The sequence below is a fragment of the Theropithecus gelada genome, chromosome 4 (genome assembly GCF_003255815.1).
Source record: "Theropithecus gelada isolate Dixy chromosome 4, Tgel_1.0, whole genome shotgun sequence".
Classification (NCBI taxonomy): Eukaryota; Metazoa; Chordata; class Mammalia; order Primates; family Cercopithecidae; genus Theropithecus; species Theropithecus gelada.
The window spans coordinates 95,641,921-95,657,202 of NC_037671.1; the positions used below are offsets into that span (position 1 = coordinate 95,641,921).

At 39.7% G+C, this 15,282-nt stretch overlaps 1 non-coding gene and 1 pseudogene across 1 annotated transcript; both read right to left on the minus strand.

Moving 5' to 3' along the window:
• Nucleotides 1–677: 677 nt before the first annotated feature.
• Nucleotides 678–1,623, minus strand: LOC112623456 (annotated as a pseudogene).
• A 381-nt stretch (nucleotides 1,624–2,004) lies between these two features.
• Nucleotides 2,005–2,143, minus strand: LOC112624054. Its single transcript, XR_003119359.1, has one exon. It is a non-coding gene; the product is annotated as a U4 spliceosomal RNA (small nuclear RNA).
• Nucleotides 2,144–15,282: the final 13,139 nt, after the last annotated feature.

The window sequence follows — 15,282 nt, forward strand, 5'->3', positions numbered from 1 at the left end:
TGGCTCTGACAAGTTCAATGCCATGCCTCAAATAAGAGAAACAGGGTTTTTTTGTTTGTTTGTTTTTGGTTTTTTTGGGTTTTTTTTGTTTTTTTGTCTTACATAAAATACTTGCAGTATAAAGAGCCAGACTTCTCCCTGTTCACATTCCACTGCCACTAAAATGTGGCCTCTGTCCTCACGGTCTGAGGTAGAATCTATGTTTTAGACATCAAGATGGAGAAAAGGGCAAAGGCACATGGGCATGCTGTTCTTTGAAGGATTCTAGTTGCTGTCATTTGAAACGTGTACATACAACTCATGAGCCAAAACTTCATCCCAGCCGGGAGGGTAGAGAAGTATTGCTTGCACTGGCCAGCCACGTGCCAAAGCCTCCTGTTGGACAAGGGGAGACAGCCTCTAGGAGACCTGTAGAAGTCTCTGCTACATAGATTTATACTTCTCTATCTAGATTTATCAATACTTCAGACTTTATCTTTAAATTTACATATATGACACACATGCATTTAACTCCTATACTCCCACCTCCTCTCTCTTATTTCTTAAATATAGTAAAAGCTACTTTCAGTTGAATCAATATAATCTGATTCAGAAAATATAACTCGCTGCAAAGAAAAAGTTATCAAAGCATTATTTTTTTTTTTAACTGTGAAAATATTTTATTTAGTCATTTTTGTTTACAATTCAAACTCTGGTAATTCAAAATTAACATCTTTGCCCATGAGTTTCTTATAGACACCAGATTTTTTTTTTTCTTTTTTTTTTTTTTTTTGAGACAGAGTCTGGCTCTGTAGCCCAGGCGGGAGTGCGGTGGTGCAATCTCAGCTCACTGCAAGCTCCGCCTCCCAGGTTCACACCATTCTCCTGCCTCAGCCTCCCCAGTAGCTGGGACTACAGGTGCTCGCCACCATGTCCGGCTAATTTTTTGTATTTTTAGTAGAGACGGTTTCACTGTGTTAGCCAGGATGGTCTCCATGTCCTGACCTCATGATCTGCCCACCTCAGCCTCCCAAAGTGCTGGGACTACAGGCGTCTGCCACCACTCCTGGCTAATGTTTTGTGTTTTTAGGAGAGACAGGGTTTCTCTATGCCAGCCAAGATGCAGAAAAAATTTTAACCTTGTGTTCCACATTGTTCTGCTGTGCTTTGTCCAAATGAACCTTTACGAGCAGGCTACCATCCAGTTTCACGCGGATTCTCTTGCCCACAATTTCCTTGGGAAGACCAAGTCCTCAAGGATTGCGTCGTGCTCAGCTGTCACAGCACGGCTCCTGGGATGCTTTTGCTTATTTTTTGTATGACTTTTTCGAGTTGGCTTAGGCAGAATTCTCCTCTGAGCAATAAAGACAACATGCTTCCCACTGAACTTTTTCTCCAATTTGCTACTAGCTGGACTTGGATTTTCTGGAAAGATTTCGGTTGAGGAGCGGGAACAAAGATTATGATAGCTTTCCGACCATCTCCAACTTCAATTTCCTTGGCTGCCATAATATTAAGCTCCCTGAGCTGAACCTTGAAGTCTGAGTTCATCTCCAGCTCCAGAAGAGCCTGGGAGATGCTGGACTCGAACTAGTCCAGCTTCTCGTCATTGAGCTTCACGATCTTGGCGCCCGAAATGAACATGGCCTTCTCCTTGCTGAGCACCGGTTTAGGAAGAGGATCAAGACATTATTTTCTATAGAGCTTTTTGTTTACTATTGTGTCAATTTTTTAAAAATTCTTTTTTTTTTTTTTTGCTTGCATAATTTTCATTTAAATATCGTTAATACTTTCCTTCATCTCTAAGTTACCACTGACAATTTCATCCATTCCCTTGAGTCTACTTTTTTTCTGGATGGAGTTCTGCATCATGGAGACCTTCATTCTCCTGCTCTGAACAAGGATGGTTGCTCTGCAGGCCCTCTGAACGGTTTTCGGCCAGGTACTTCTTTTGCTATTCTCCTTTGTTAGAGACATGGTTCCCTAGATACTATGTTTGCCTCCTTTTCTTTTTTTAAATCTTGGTCACTAGAGACTGTCAAAAATTGCCAATACCGACTATGTTTCAAGTTGTCATGGTGGGGTATTGGGAAACGTTATCAATTAGCAATAATCGCACCCAGGATAAACCTCACTGGCTACCATACTCCCCCTGTGCAAAGCTTATGCTTTCCTCTTACTTGATTCATTCCCGTATTTTGCTGGAACATATCCTCCATTAATTGCTTAACAAAGGTTCCATGAGGAGGTCTTCATCTGCCCTTTTCACTGTTAAGTATCAAGTTCTCAGTAAGAAACATAAAGATAGACAGATGATAGATGATAGACCAATAGACAGACAGAGGGTGGCTGGCTGGCTGGCTGGCTGGCTGGCTGGCTGGCTGGATAGATAGATAAATAGGTAGATAGATACATAGATACATAGATACATAGATACATAGAGTGAGTTTTTCCTCATAATTTTGAAAACCATCTTCTACTCTCTCGTTGTTCTTAGACTTTCTTTGAGATGTTTGGCACTATTCTGATTCCTAGTCCTTTACATGTGTCTTTTTTTCTGACACTCAGAAGGTATTTACATCTGTGTTCTGAAATTGTCTTTACGTCTGTGCTCTGCAGTTTCACTATGAAGTGCCCTCGTGTGGGTCGTTTCCATTCTTGGCACTGGCAACTTGGTAAGGCTTCTATATCTGGATATTAATACACTTCGATTGTAAAATATTTTATTGTATTTTATTTTTATCATTTCCTTCCTTCCATTTTCATTATTTTTTCTTTCTTTTTGGAGCTTAGTCAGATGTGGAACTTTCTATATTTATCTTCTAAGTATCTTCTTTTTTCTAATACTTTCCACCTCTGTTTTATTTATTTATTTTTTTCTTTTTTGAAACAGAGTCTTGCTCTACTGCCAGGCTGGCATGCAGTAGCGTGATCTCAGTTCACTGAAACCTCTGCCTCCAGGTTCAAGTGATTCTCCTGCCTCAGCTTCTCGAGTAGCTGGGACTACAGGCACCTGCCACCACACCTGGATAATTTTTTGTATTTTTAGCAGAATCGGGTTTCACCATGTTAGCCAGAATGGTCTTGATCTCTTGACCTCATGATCTGCCAGCCTCAGCCTCCCAAAGTGCTGGGATTACAGACGTGAGCCACAGCACCCGGCCTTCTACCTCTGTTTTTCTGTCTCCCAGGCTGGAGTGCAGTGGTGTGATCTTGGCTCACGGCAACCTCCATCTCCACCTCCATGATCTCATGCCTCAGCCTCCCGAGTAGCTGGGACTGCAGGCATGCACCACCACACCACACCCGACTAATTTTTTTTTTTTTTTTTTTTTTTTTTAGTAGAGATGGGGTTTCGCCATGTTGGAGAGGCTAGTTTCAAACTCCTGACCTCAGGTGATCCACCCACCTTAGCCTCCCAAAGTGCTGGGATTATAGGTGTGAGCTGCCATGCCTGGCCTTCACCTCTGTTTTTATTATATTTTGAGAAATTTTCTTGACTTTATGTTCCAAATCTTCCCTTTTTTATTCTAGCCACCTGATTTTTTAACTTACCTGTATGTTAATTTTTAAAGTTGCTTTCTGGGACTTTTTAACAGTTACAATATGTTCTCACAAACCTTAAAGTTTTAGTTGGAGCTGTGAAATTCTTATTTGGGAGAGATTAATTCTGATTTACACATTTTTTTGGTCTGGGCACTTTCTCTGTATGTTTATTTTACTTGTTTGTTTTTAATTTATGAGGCTTACTTTTATGCCAAGAGATCTTTGGTTTGAGTACATATTAAAAATGAAAACTTAAAAAGCTAACAGGCAGCTTTCTAATATAGATGAAGTATGTCAACTCACATGTTTCACTTTGGATTGACAGGTGGGGAGAGCCACATTTTCACTGGTGATTTCTAAACATCAATATATGAAGAACTTTTCCCTGAAGCCATTCTATTTTCCAGAAGAGTTCTCCAGTCTCCTGACTGGACTATGTGCAACAAAGGCTTGATGGGATTATAGGAATAGAGAACAAACATCCTTGAGTGCAGCTTTTCAGTCAATATTCCTAAATTTTCCCTTAATCTCAAGTATTCACTATTTAATTCCTATACAGAAAGAACCTACAATCTTTTGTCTGAAAGCTACACATCTAGTTATTGGTTCAACTAGTTATTGGATAGAAATAAGAGCTGAGATTCCAGTTCCATATTCAGACATGTAAGGCATTCCTTTGTTGGTACCATTTTTAGTTCTGGACTTTACTTCCTATATTCTGAAATATATGCCATCCTGACCCTTTGTGCATTTGAGGGGACAAAAACAAAGCCCTTCATATTCTGTGTAAGCTTCTATTCCGATAAGTACATAGTTTGTATCCTATCCAGAACTGATATCTAACTGACATTCACCAGGTTAGCCATGACAGTTCATGAAACAGAAATCCTATTGTCCTTCTTGGTTATTAGCTACCTCTCCAGAATCCCTTGCACACCCCCTGCCACCTCATTCTCTCCCTGGGAAACCCCCTTTCCACATGCACCCACACGAACTCTTTACAGGAAGCAGATGGTGCACAGAAAATGTGATCATTGAAAGATTTAATGAAGAGACCATTTACAGCGGCATGAAGAGGGTTAAGGGAAACCAACCAACAAGGGATGGGACAAGACACCAGAATCATCAAGATGAGAAAGCTATTACCTCCTCTAAGCCTGAAGAGGCAAGAAAGGAAACTGTTGGTGCAACCAAGCAGAGCTATAGCTATAGAATAGATTACCCTACAGAAACTGTGGTCCTAGGTAGAGGATAGCAGGCACACAAAACCATGGCTCAGCAGGGAAAGAACCAGTAGAATAATGATCCTGATACCCCTGATGCCTCCTTTAGCTAAACCATCAGGTAGTCAAAAAGCAAGGGAGTCCTCTCAGCTCTAAAAGTTTAGTGGAGAGTACATCTAGAGAAGCCAAGGGTGACAGAGACTGTGCAGCCCACCACTGGCTCAGCAGAGGGTCCCCAGGAAACTCTTCTGCATGACAACAGGCAGTTCTTTCTGATTGCTTGGGCCCCACATCGTACTTATTTTTAAATATTTTAAATAACATTTCTGCTTCTATGAACTTCCTAAATTCACAAACTGTAACAATCTTTCATCTACTAACATCCCCTCTCTCATTCCCTTTTTCTCTGTGTATTTACACCGACTGTACATGGGAGTAGGACAGAAGGGGAAATGATTTATTTCATTTTAATGGAGTCTCAGGAGGGAGGAGCAATAATTGCCTATGAACAACCTGGCATCTTATCCAAACACAACTATTTCCCTTGATTCAACTGCCTCATCCATTTGTAGGTCTTTATAAATGCTATGCCATCTCATACCTCCAAGGCATTTTTTCGTCTAACTAGAATAACCTTCATTTACCTGGATAACTCCAAATATTTCTGTAGGCCAGCTCAAAAATCACCTCTCCTAGGGAACCCTGCCTGGCCCTTCCCTAGTCCATCCTAAGTGCCCTCCTGTGTGCGTTTATAGCACTGTGTGCTTACCACTATCGCCAAACTTTTCCCATTTTGCTGCAATTGTCTAAGTCTACTCTTCAATGACACTATTAGCAGGAATAGCATATCTGTGTTCAGCGGTTCTCAATCTTATCAGACCAAGCCCTCCTATTTATAAATATATTTAGTCCTTTTACTCTCCTAAAATGAAATCCATAGTTAATATATCCTACATAAAAACATGCTCAAAATATCAAGAGGCCTGATGTCTTTTGCAGCAAGAGTGTAGCACAGATTCTTAGCATTCACCTTCTTGGACCAGAAGCCAGGGCTGCATCTCTGAGGCCAAATGCAGTGCCCAGGGAAGATCAAGCACAGTTTGCCCTGGCTTCAGGAGGAGGACTCACCAGCACCCTGTGCATGTTCAGCATGCAGTACCTTGAACAGAAGAATTTTCTTTGCTGGCAACCAAACATGTATCCTGCAGAGGTGTTTGGAGGAGTTACTGTAGTACTGTGTTACATATATGATTTATCCACAGATGCTAAGTAATTGTCTCCAAGGGAGTAAAAATCTGGAATGCCAATGGATCTCAAAATCTTTTGGGGCAGTCTGGGATTCCCCACCAGGAGATGCAGATTTGGAACCAGCTTATGGAAGACATCAGTGGAGACATTTGAGACAGAATGCAAAGAGATGAATCCTGATTATTCAGGTTAAGGAGTAGACCAACTGCCAAAAGTTATTGACACAATGAAAACCAACCACAATGACAAAAGAATCATCAAGTGTACGTAGAACTCAAAAAAAAAAAATCTCCCTTTGATAGCTCTGGTGTCAGGTCAGTTGCCAGTTTAACAGCGGACAGTGAACTTTACCAGGGGTCAGGAAATGTGGGGCCCTGGTGCCTTTTGGCATCACATGATCCCATGTATCACAGACCTGAAGCCAAGCAACTGTATGTATTTTGGACAATGCTCATATATACCTAAATCGCACTGAGCCACTGAAAATTAATTAGACCTTTCTCCAAGTTCAGAATATTCAAAAAGTTAAGATAATTAGTGATGTTAAAGCTGAAGATATTCAGATTGAAAGCTATAGCGTTCATCTAAGTATTAAAGTTAGAAATGTTTGTCTGAAATGCCTTTGCATATTTTCGGGGTTTGATCAGTCTTTTGGAGATAGTCTGCCCCAGTGAGTTTTTTGTTTGTGCTTCAAATGAAAAAAGAACTAGGTCAAAACCCCATTAATATCCTATCAGTTACCATGCATCATTAAGAACAGCTTCCACTGGGGATAATTTTTTTAGGAAAAAAGGTCCACCTTTTTAGAAAAACAATACTATTAATGTGATTAAGAATATGTAAAAATTTTTAAGAATCTTAAAAAGATTGAAAGCTTATTACCCTCAAAAAATACATGCATTTCAAACCTACATCTGTATGAAGAAGGTGTTAATTTCAAGTGTTGTATAAACAATATCACTATAGCAGCATTTAAATATTATCAACCACAATATGCACTGTAGTTATAGTCTTTTGAAATATGTTTTATGTATTTCTGTAGATATTATAAATCAGCATTCTGTTCTCGAATAAATTGACAAAATGCCCTCAGCATAGTACAAGAGCAATAAGAAAATTATGTATAATAAATGAGACTAAATCATTGACGAAGACAAGTCTTAAATTAGTCAGATGTTTGCAACTATATGAATAATCACATTGAATATAGTAGCTCATAACACAGTTATAGGTATGTGACCTAAGAGACTCAAATACTGTATCGCAAATAGCCTTTTCAGAAGGATGAATAACCTCGGTAAGTTCTGAACAAAGCCAAGGGTAATCTTATTGTGATTTACATAGTATATTTGCATTCTTGAAAAACTCAGCATATTTGAGTTAAATGGAGTTAGACTCTGGACTCAAATAACTACAAAAACAAATCTTTCATCTATTGTCTCTAGACACATTTTAACCTTTTTGAAATTACAAAATTCATCTTACAGTCAATGGCTTCTTACAGTCTCTTTCAATCAGGTTGCAGCCAAGATGAGGAAACTTGATCAGAGTTGTTCGTATTCTCATCACTTCAATTGGGTTATCTGCTTTGCAGGTATTGCATGTGTTGAGTTTAATTGCTATATAAAATGTCATTTAAAGACATTATACTATGAATCAACATCAATACAAATAATTATTCACAAGCATGGAAGCAGGACAGTGGACATCATTTTGAAATTACAAAGCATTCGTCACTGGAAGAATAACAATCATTCAATATTTTTCCCAGAGGAACTTCGAACGGCTAGAGCAATTTTTTTTTTTTTTTTTGAGACAGAGTCTCGCTCTGTCACCCAAGCTGGAGTACAGTGGCACAATCTTGGCTCACTGCAAGCTCTGCCTCCCGAGTTCACGCCATTCTCCTCCCTCAGCCTCCCGAGTAGCTGGGACTACAGGCACCCGCCACCACGCCTGGCTAATATTTTTTGTACTTTTAGTAGAGATGGGGTTTCACCGTGTTAGCCAGGATGGTCTTGATCACCTGACCTCGTGATCTGCCCACCTCGGCCTCCCAAAGTGCTGGGATTACAGGCGCGAGCCACCGTGCCCGGCCAAGCACATTTTTTTTATTAAAAAAAGAAGACAACACGAATAAATGTCGTCTTACATTTTCATCATGAAATATATGCAAAGATTAACTATCATATGCCATTCAGTGCAACAGAAGGCAGAAAAATTTGTAGATCCATCTGAGTAACAAAAAGGAGGAGAATTTGTAGATCGCTCAGAGTAGTTAAAAGAAATTTCAGAAGAGCAAGAGCTGTTGAGACTGACACGTGTGTTGTGCAGAACTATACTGAAGGAATTGTGTCATAGTATAATTTGTGGTGTTCTTCCTTCTCAGTTATATATATAATTATAGTACATCTTAAAATCAATGGTATCTTAGATTGAGTGAAATATGGCATTTAAATATCTTGCAAAATATTTCAAAATCCTGTGGAACCTGGAACAATTCTTCATTGTGAAGGACTATCCTACAAATTGTAAGATATCTAGAATGCTTGGCTCCTGGCCACCAAATATCATGATAGCAAAAAGAAAAATCAAATAAATTGCAAAACACAACTGGGGATGGAAGTGGGAGTTGGGTACTGCTTCTGTTAGAAATTAGTAGCGTAGAGCTTTTCCCAGGAACTAGTACATAATAGGTGTTCAATAAGTGCTTTTTGAAGGATGATTAACTAATTACTAAACATTAAAATTTCCCAATAGGTTAAATATTGTTTGCTCAGTCATTGACCATTGTTTGAAAAGTGGATCACTTGATTATTTATATTGTGGGCTTTAGTTTTCTAGTGTAAAATTTTTGCCCTCTATTTAATTGTGCATTATTTTAGCAACTGAGATCATGGTATGATTCATTTTATTATTCATTCACACACACATTCAATAACTACTTATTAACAGTTTACCATGAACCAGACATTGTACTAAGTACTGTAAAAACAATGTAAAATCATGTATATATAGACTGTTCCCTTGCTTAGCTTACAATGTCAAAGGCAGGAAATTTATAAAGCAATTACAATAAAATGAGATAAGTATTCTGAAAGAGAGGAGGGGGTAGAAATGAGATTCATTTGAGTTTTAGTCATACTAATTCATTTTGCCAGTGGTAGATACATTCTTATTTTGGATGCAGATAGCACTGTCACTTCGGTGTCTCTGGAGGCTACTATAAAAATCCCATTTCTGTGAGTCTTTAGCTCAGTAGAGAAAATGATTGGCAGCACGACTGTGGGTATGGCATTTTCACTTTATATTGATAATAATGAGGGATGCTTTAAATGACAAATATTGAAATGAGAATGTCTATTCAAGCTTTTAGCCCGCATTTGTTTTCTCAAAAACTCTACAATTTCAGTCTCAAAATGGGCCCAGCAGAAGTGCTCAGCAGTGTGCTTTGAAGAGCTGTCCAGCAAAACATGTCCTAAACATTCTTCAAATTGAACACAAAGTGACCAACTAGATGCAGTCCCAAAAATGCCATTCCTACTGAGAGAGACTGAATTCTCGAGTAAACCACCATAATTTGGGCAGATCTTCAGAGAGAAAATGCTGAGAGTGGATGGAGAAGTGATGCAGGAACCAAGGCGGAAGAGGGATGAAGCTGGGAATCTTGTGTAGGATACCCTAATGCCAGGGCTAGTTCCAGCTCCAATTGGCTTCTGTGAAAGGGGTGAGTCGGGGAACTGAGGGACAGCCCACTCTTGCTGCAGACCTGTGGAATCCTAGCTACAGAGGACTCTGTATCCCCCATGGACATGGACTTCTAGCGGGGGATCTCCCTAGGGAGCAGTCAGAGACAGGCCATTGGACGGATGGAGCCTGGGAGCTTTTGCACACTGGACTCTCCTGCAGAGAGTGAGGACAGAGGCCCATCCCCCAGGGCTCGCCATTCCCCTCCAGGAGGTGCAGGCCCCAGCTGACCTCTAAGCCAGCAGAGGCGGGGCCAGCTTCACCACAGGACTGGAGGCATCTGCTTTGCAAGCTCTTCTGCCTGCTGTTCCCTCATAGGGTCTATGCCTAGCTTCCCTGCAGGAGTGGGTGCACAGTGCAGCCCCTGCAGCACACCCTTAGTGAGTCACTGCACCTAAGTACTTTCCTGAGGACCCTGGAACACACTGGATCTCTCACCACTACCAGAACCCAGACCCAAACCAACATCCCGTTGCCCCCAGGGCTGTAGCGGGCAGCTCAAGAGTACAAAGCCAAGATCTGTGGCTGGCACTTAAGTGGAGAAGGAGCCCCCATCCTCAGAACACTGAGAAGGGTGAGATGCATGGGTTCCTGGGACAGAGAGGGAACAGAATGTGCCTTCCTCCTCAAGGCCATTTCAGAGACTGTGTTCACATCTCCCTACCACAGCCTCTGCCCAAGGGGGGGCCCACCACATGGAACACCTAACAAAAAATGTGGGTGTAGCAGCAGTCATCAGAGGGGCTCCCCCAAGGCCCAGGAGTGGACTGGTGAGGGGGCTGTCTCTCTCCCCTGCCACCACAGAGCATGCCTGTGAATACAAGGTAGTACAAAAGAGTCACGTGACTGGGTGCCAGCTTAGCTACTAGCCATTATTCTTAAGTGTGATCTACTGGATTCCAACTCAACCCACAACACCAAAAATTTGTCCCACTAAATATATACACCTGTGAAACCAAGAGCAAGAATTGACCCAAATATAAAGTTCCTTTACAGAGCCCTGGGCATCTAGAAGCATCCAGAAATGAAGCTAACTGAATATACTCAACTTAAACCACAGTTAAAGGAACACCAATTCTCCCAGATGAGAAAGAATCAGCACAAGAAACTTCAGGCAATCTAAAAAGCCAGAGTGTCCCCTTTCCTCTAAATGAGCCCACTAGCTCCCCAGCAATGGTTCTTAACCATTCTAAAATGGCTGAAATGACAGGCATAAAATTCAAAAGCTGGATGGCAAGGAAAGTCATCAAGATTCAGGAGAAAGTTGAAACCCAATCAAAAGAATCCACAGAATCCAGTAAGGTGACCCAAGGGCTGAAAGACAAGATAGCCATCATTTTTTATTTTTTCTTTGAGACAGGGTCTCACTCTGTCACCAAGGCTGGAGTGTGGTCACACAATCAGGGCTTACTGCATCCTCAACCTGCCAGGTTCAGGTACACGTGACCATACCCAGTTGGTTTTTTGTATTTTTTTATAGAGAAAGGATTTTGCCATGTTACCCAGGCTGCAAAATAACAACCTTAAGAAAGAACCAAACTGAACTTCTAGAGCTGAAAAACTCACTATAATAATTTTGTAATACAATTGGAAGTATTAACAATGGAATAGACCATGCTGAAGAAAGAATCTAGAGCTTGAAGACTGGTTCTTTGAGTCAACTCAGTCAGACAAAAATAATGAGAAAGGAATTAAGAAAAATGATCAAAACCTCTGAGAAATGTAAGATTATGTAAAGAGACCAAATCTATGACCCTTTAGCATTCCTGAGCAAGGAGAGAGAATAAGCAACTTGGAAAATGTACTTGAGGATACAGTTTGTGAAAATTTCCCTCATCTCACTAAGAGATTGACAGGCAAATTCAAGAAATACAGAGAACCCCAGCTAGATATTATACAAGAGGACCAATCCCCAAGGCGCATAGTCATCAGATTCACTGAAGTCAACACAAAAGAAAAAATCTTAAAGGCAACTAGAGAGAAAGATTAAGTTATGTACAGGTAGACCCATTAGGCTAGTACCAGACCTCTCAGCAGAAACGTTACAAGCCAAAAGATATTGGGGGCCTATTTTCTGTGTCCTTAGAGAAAAGAAATTCCAACCAAGAATTTCATATCTGGCTAAACTAAACTTCATAAGTGAAAGAGAAATGAAATCCTTCCCAAATAAGCAAATGCTGAGGGAATATGTTTCAACTAGACCAGCCTTATAAGAGGTTCTAAAGGGAGTACTAAACACGAAATCAAAAGAACACCTGCTACCACAAAAATACACTTATGCACATAGCCCACAGGCACTATAAAGCAACTAGACAATTAAGTCTACATAACAGCCAGTTAACAACACGGTGACAGGATCAAAATCACATATATCAATAGTAACCTTGAATGTAAATTGGCTAAACATCCCATTTAGAAGATGCAGAGTGGCAATCTTGGTAAACAGAAATGACTCAGCCATCTGTTGTTCAAGAGACTCATCTCACATGTAATCGCACCCACATGCTCAAAATCAAGGATAGAAAAAGGTCTACCATGCAAATGGAAAACAAAAGACAGCCGCAGTCACTATTCTTACATTGGAAAAAAAAGAAAAAGAAAAACAAGCTTTAAACCAATAAAAATTAAGGACAATGAAGGGCATTACATAATTATAATGGGTCCAATCCAACAAGAAGCCTTAACTATCCTAAATATATATGCACCTAACAATTGAATACCCAGATTCATAAAACAAGTTCTTCTTGACGTAAAAAAAAAGGCTTAGCCAAAAATACAATAATAGCGGGAGACTTCAACACCCCATTGATAGCATTAGACAGATCATCAAGGCAGAAAACTAACAAAGAAATTCTGGATTTAAATCCTAGCATTTGACTAATTGAACCTAATAGACATCTATAGAACACTCCACCCAACAACCACAGAACATACATCCTCATCTGCACACAGAATGTATTCTAAAATCAACCACCTGTCTGATCATGAAGAAAATCTCAATAAATTAAAAAACTTGAAATCATAGCAAGCATACTTGTGGACCACAGTAAAATAAAAATAGAATTCAATATCAAGATTTCTCAAAACTACACAAATACATAGAAATTGAACAATTTGATTTTAAATAGCTTGTGTATGAGCATTGAAATTAAGTCAGAAATCAAAAAATTCTTTGAAATTAATGAAAATAGGGATGCAATTTAACAAAATCCCTAGGATGCACCCAAAGCAATGGTAAGAGGAAAATTTACACCCCTGAAGACTTTCAGCAAGAAGTTAGAAAGATCTCAAATTAACAAACTAACTTTGAGCTTAAACAAACCAGAAAAAAAAAAAAAAAAAAAAAGAGAGAGAGAGAAAACCAACCCCAAAGCACAAGAAAATAAATAACTAAAATTAGAGAAAAACATAACAAAGTTAAGATGGGAAAATGCATACAAAAGATCTATAAGGTTGAGTACGGTGGCTCATGCCTGTAATCCCAGGACTTTGGGTGGCTGAGGTAGGAGGATGGCTTAAAACTAGGAGTTTGAGACCAGCCTGGGCAACATAGCAAGACTCCAACACTATGAAAAGAAAAAATAAATTTAAATTAAAAAGATCAGTAAAGTCATAAATAGGTTCTTCAGAAATATAAACAGGACTGACAGACTGCTAGCTGGATTAACAAAGACAAAAAAAAAAAAAGAGAGAGAAGATCCAAATAAGTACGATCAGAAATGACAAAAATGGCATTACAGTTGACCCCTCAGAAATACAAAAGATCCTCAGAGAATACTATTCAACTTTTTGCACACAAATTAGAAAACCTAGAGAAAATGGATAAATTCCTGGAAACACAAAACCTTGTAAGATTGAATGAGGAAGAGATTGAAACTCTGAATAGACCAATATCAAGCTCTGAAATTGAATCGGTAATAAAGAACCTACCAACCAAAAAAAGCCTTGGGCCAGATGGATTCACAGCCTAATTCTACCAGATTTACAAAGAATAATTGTTATTGATCCTACTCAATCTGTTCCAAAAAAAATGCGGAGGAGAAACTCCTCCCTAACTCCTTCTTTGAAGCCAGTATCAGCTAAATACCAACATCTGGCAGAGACACAACACAGTAAGAAAACTTCAGGAAAATATACCTGAGGAACATAGATTAAAAATTACCTCAACAAAAGACTAGCAAAGCAAATCCAACAGTACATCAAAAAGTTAGTTCACCATGATCAAGTAAACTATATTCCTGGGATGCAAGGTTTGTTCGATATACACAAATCAATAAATGTGATTCACCACATAAACAGAATTAAAAGCAAAAATCATGTGATCATCTCGATAGATGCAGAAAAAGCTTTCAGTAAAATCCAATATCTCTTTCTAGAAAAAAAACTCTCAACAAACGAGGCATCGAAGGAACATACCTCAAAATAATAAGAGCTGTCTACGACAAACTCACAGCCAAAGTCATACTGAAAAGGCAAAACCTAGAACCATTCCCCTTGAGAACTAAAAGAAACCAAGAATACCCACTTTGACCACTCCTATTCATCACAATACTGGAAGTCCTAGAGAGAACAATTAGACAAGAGAAAGAAATAAAAAGTATCCAAATAGGAAAAGGATAAGTCAAACGATCTCTCTTTGCTGATGATATTATTCTATACTTAGAAAACCCCAAAGACTCTGCCAAAAGGTTACCAGAACTGATAAACGATTTTAGCAAGGTTTCAAGATACAAACTCAATGTGCAAAAATCAGTAGCATCTCTGTAGAATGATAAAATCCAGGCTGAGAGTCAAATCCAGAACACGGTCTCTCTCTCTCTCTCTCTCTCTTTTTTTTTTTTTTTTTGAGATGGAGTCTCCCTCTGTAGCCCAGGCTGGAGGGCAGTGGCCTGATCTCGGCTCACTGCAGGCTCCGCCTCCCAGGTTCACGCCATGCTCCTGCTTTAGCCTCCCGCATAGCTGGGACTACAGGAGCCCGCCACCATGCCAGGCTAATTTTTTTGTATTTTTTAGTGGAGATGGGGTTTCACCATGTTAGCCAAGATGGTCTCGATCTCCTGACTTTGTGATCCACCCGCCTTGGCCTCCCAAAGTTCTGGGACTACAGGCATGAGCCACAGGCCCAGAACACTGTCTCTTTTACAATAGCCACAAACAAAATGAAATGCCTAGGAATACAGCTAACCAAGGAGGTGAAAGATCCATATAGGGAGAACTACAAAACACTACTAAAAAAAATGGCATGTGACACAAATAAATGGGAAAACGTGCAATGCTCATGGATTGAAAAAATAAATACCATTAAAATGGTCATACTGCCCAAAGCATTTCACAGACTCAGTGCTCTTCCTATCAAACTGCCAATGAAATTCTTCACAGAATTAGAAAAACTTTTAAAATTAATGTGGAACCAAAAAGAGCTCAAATAGGCAAGGCAATCCTAAGCAAACAGAGCAAAGCTGGCGGCATCACATTACCCAACTTCAAACTATACTACAAAGCTACAGTAACCAAAAGAGCAAGGTACTATTACAAAAACAGA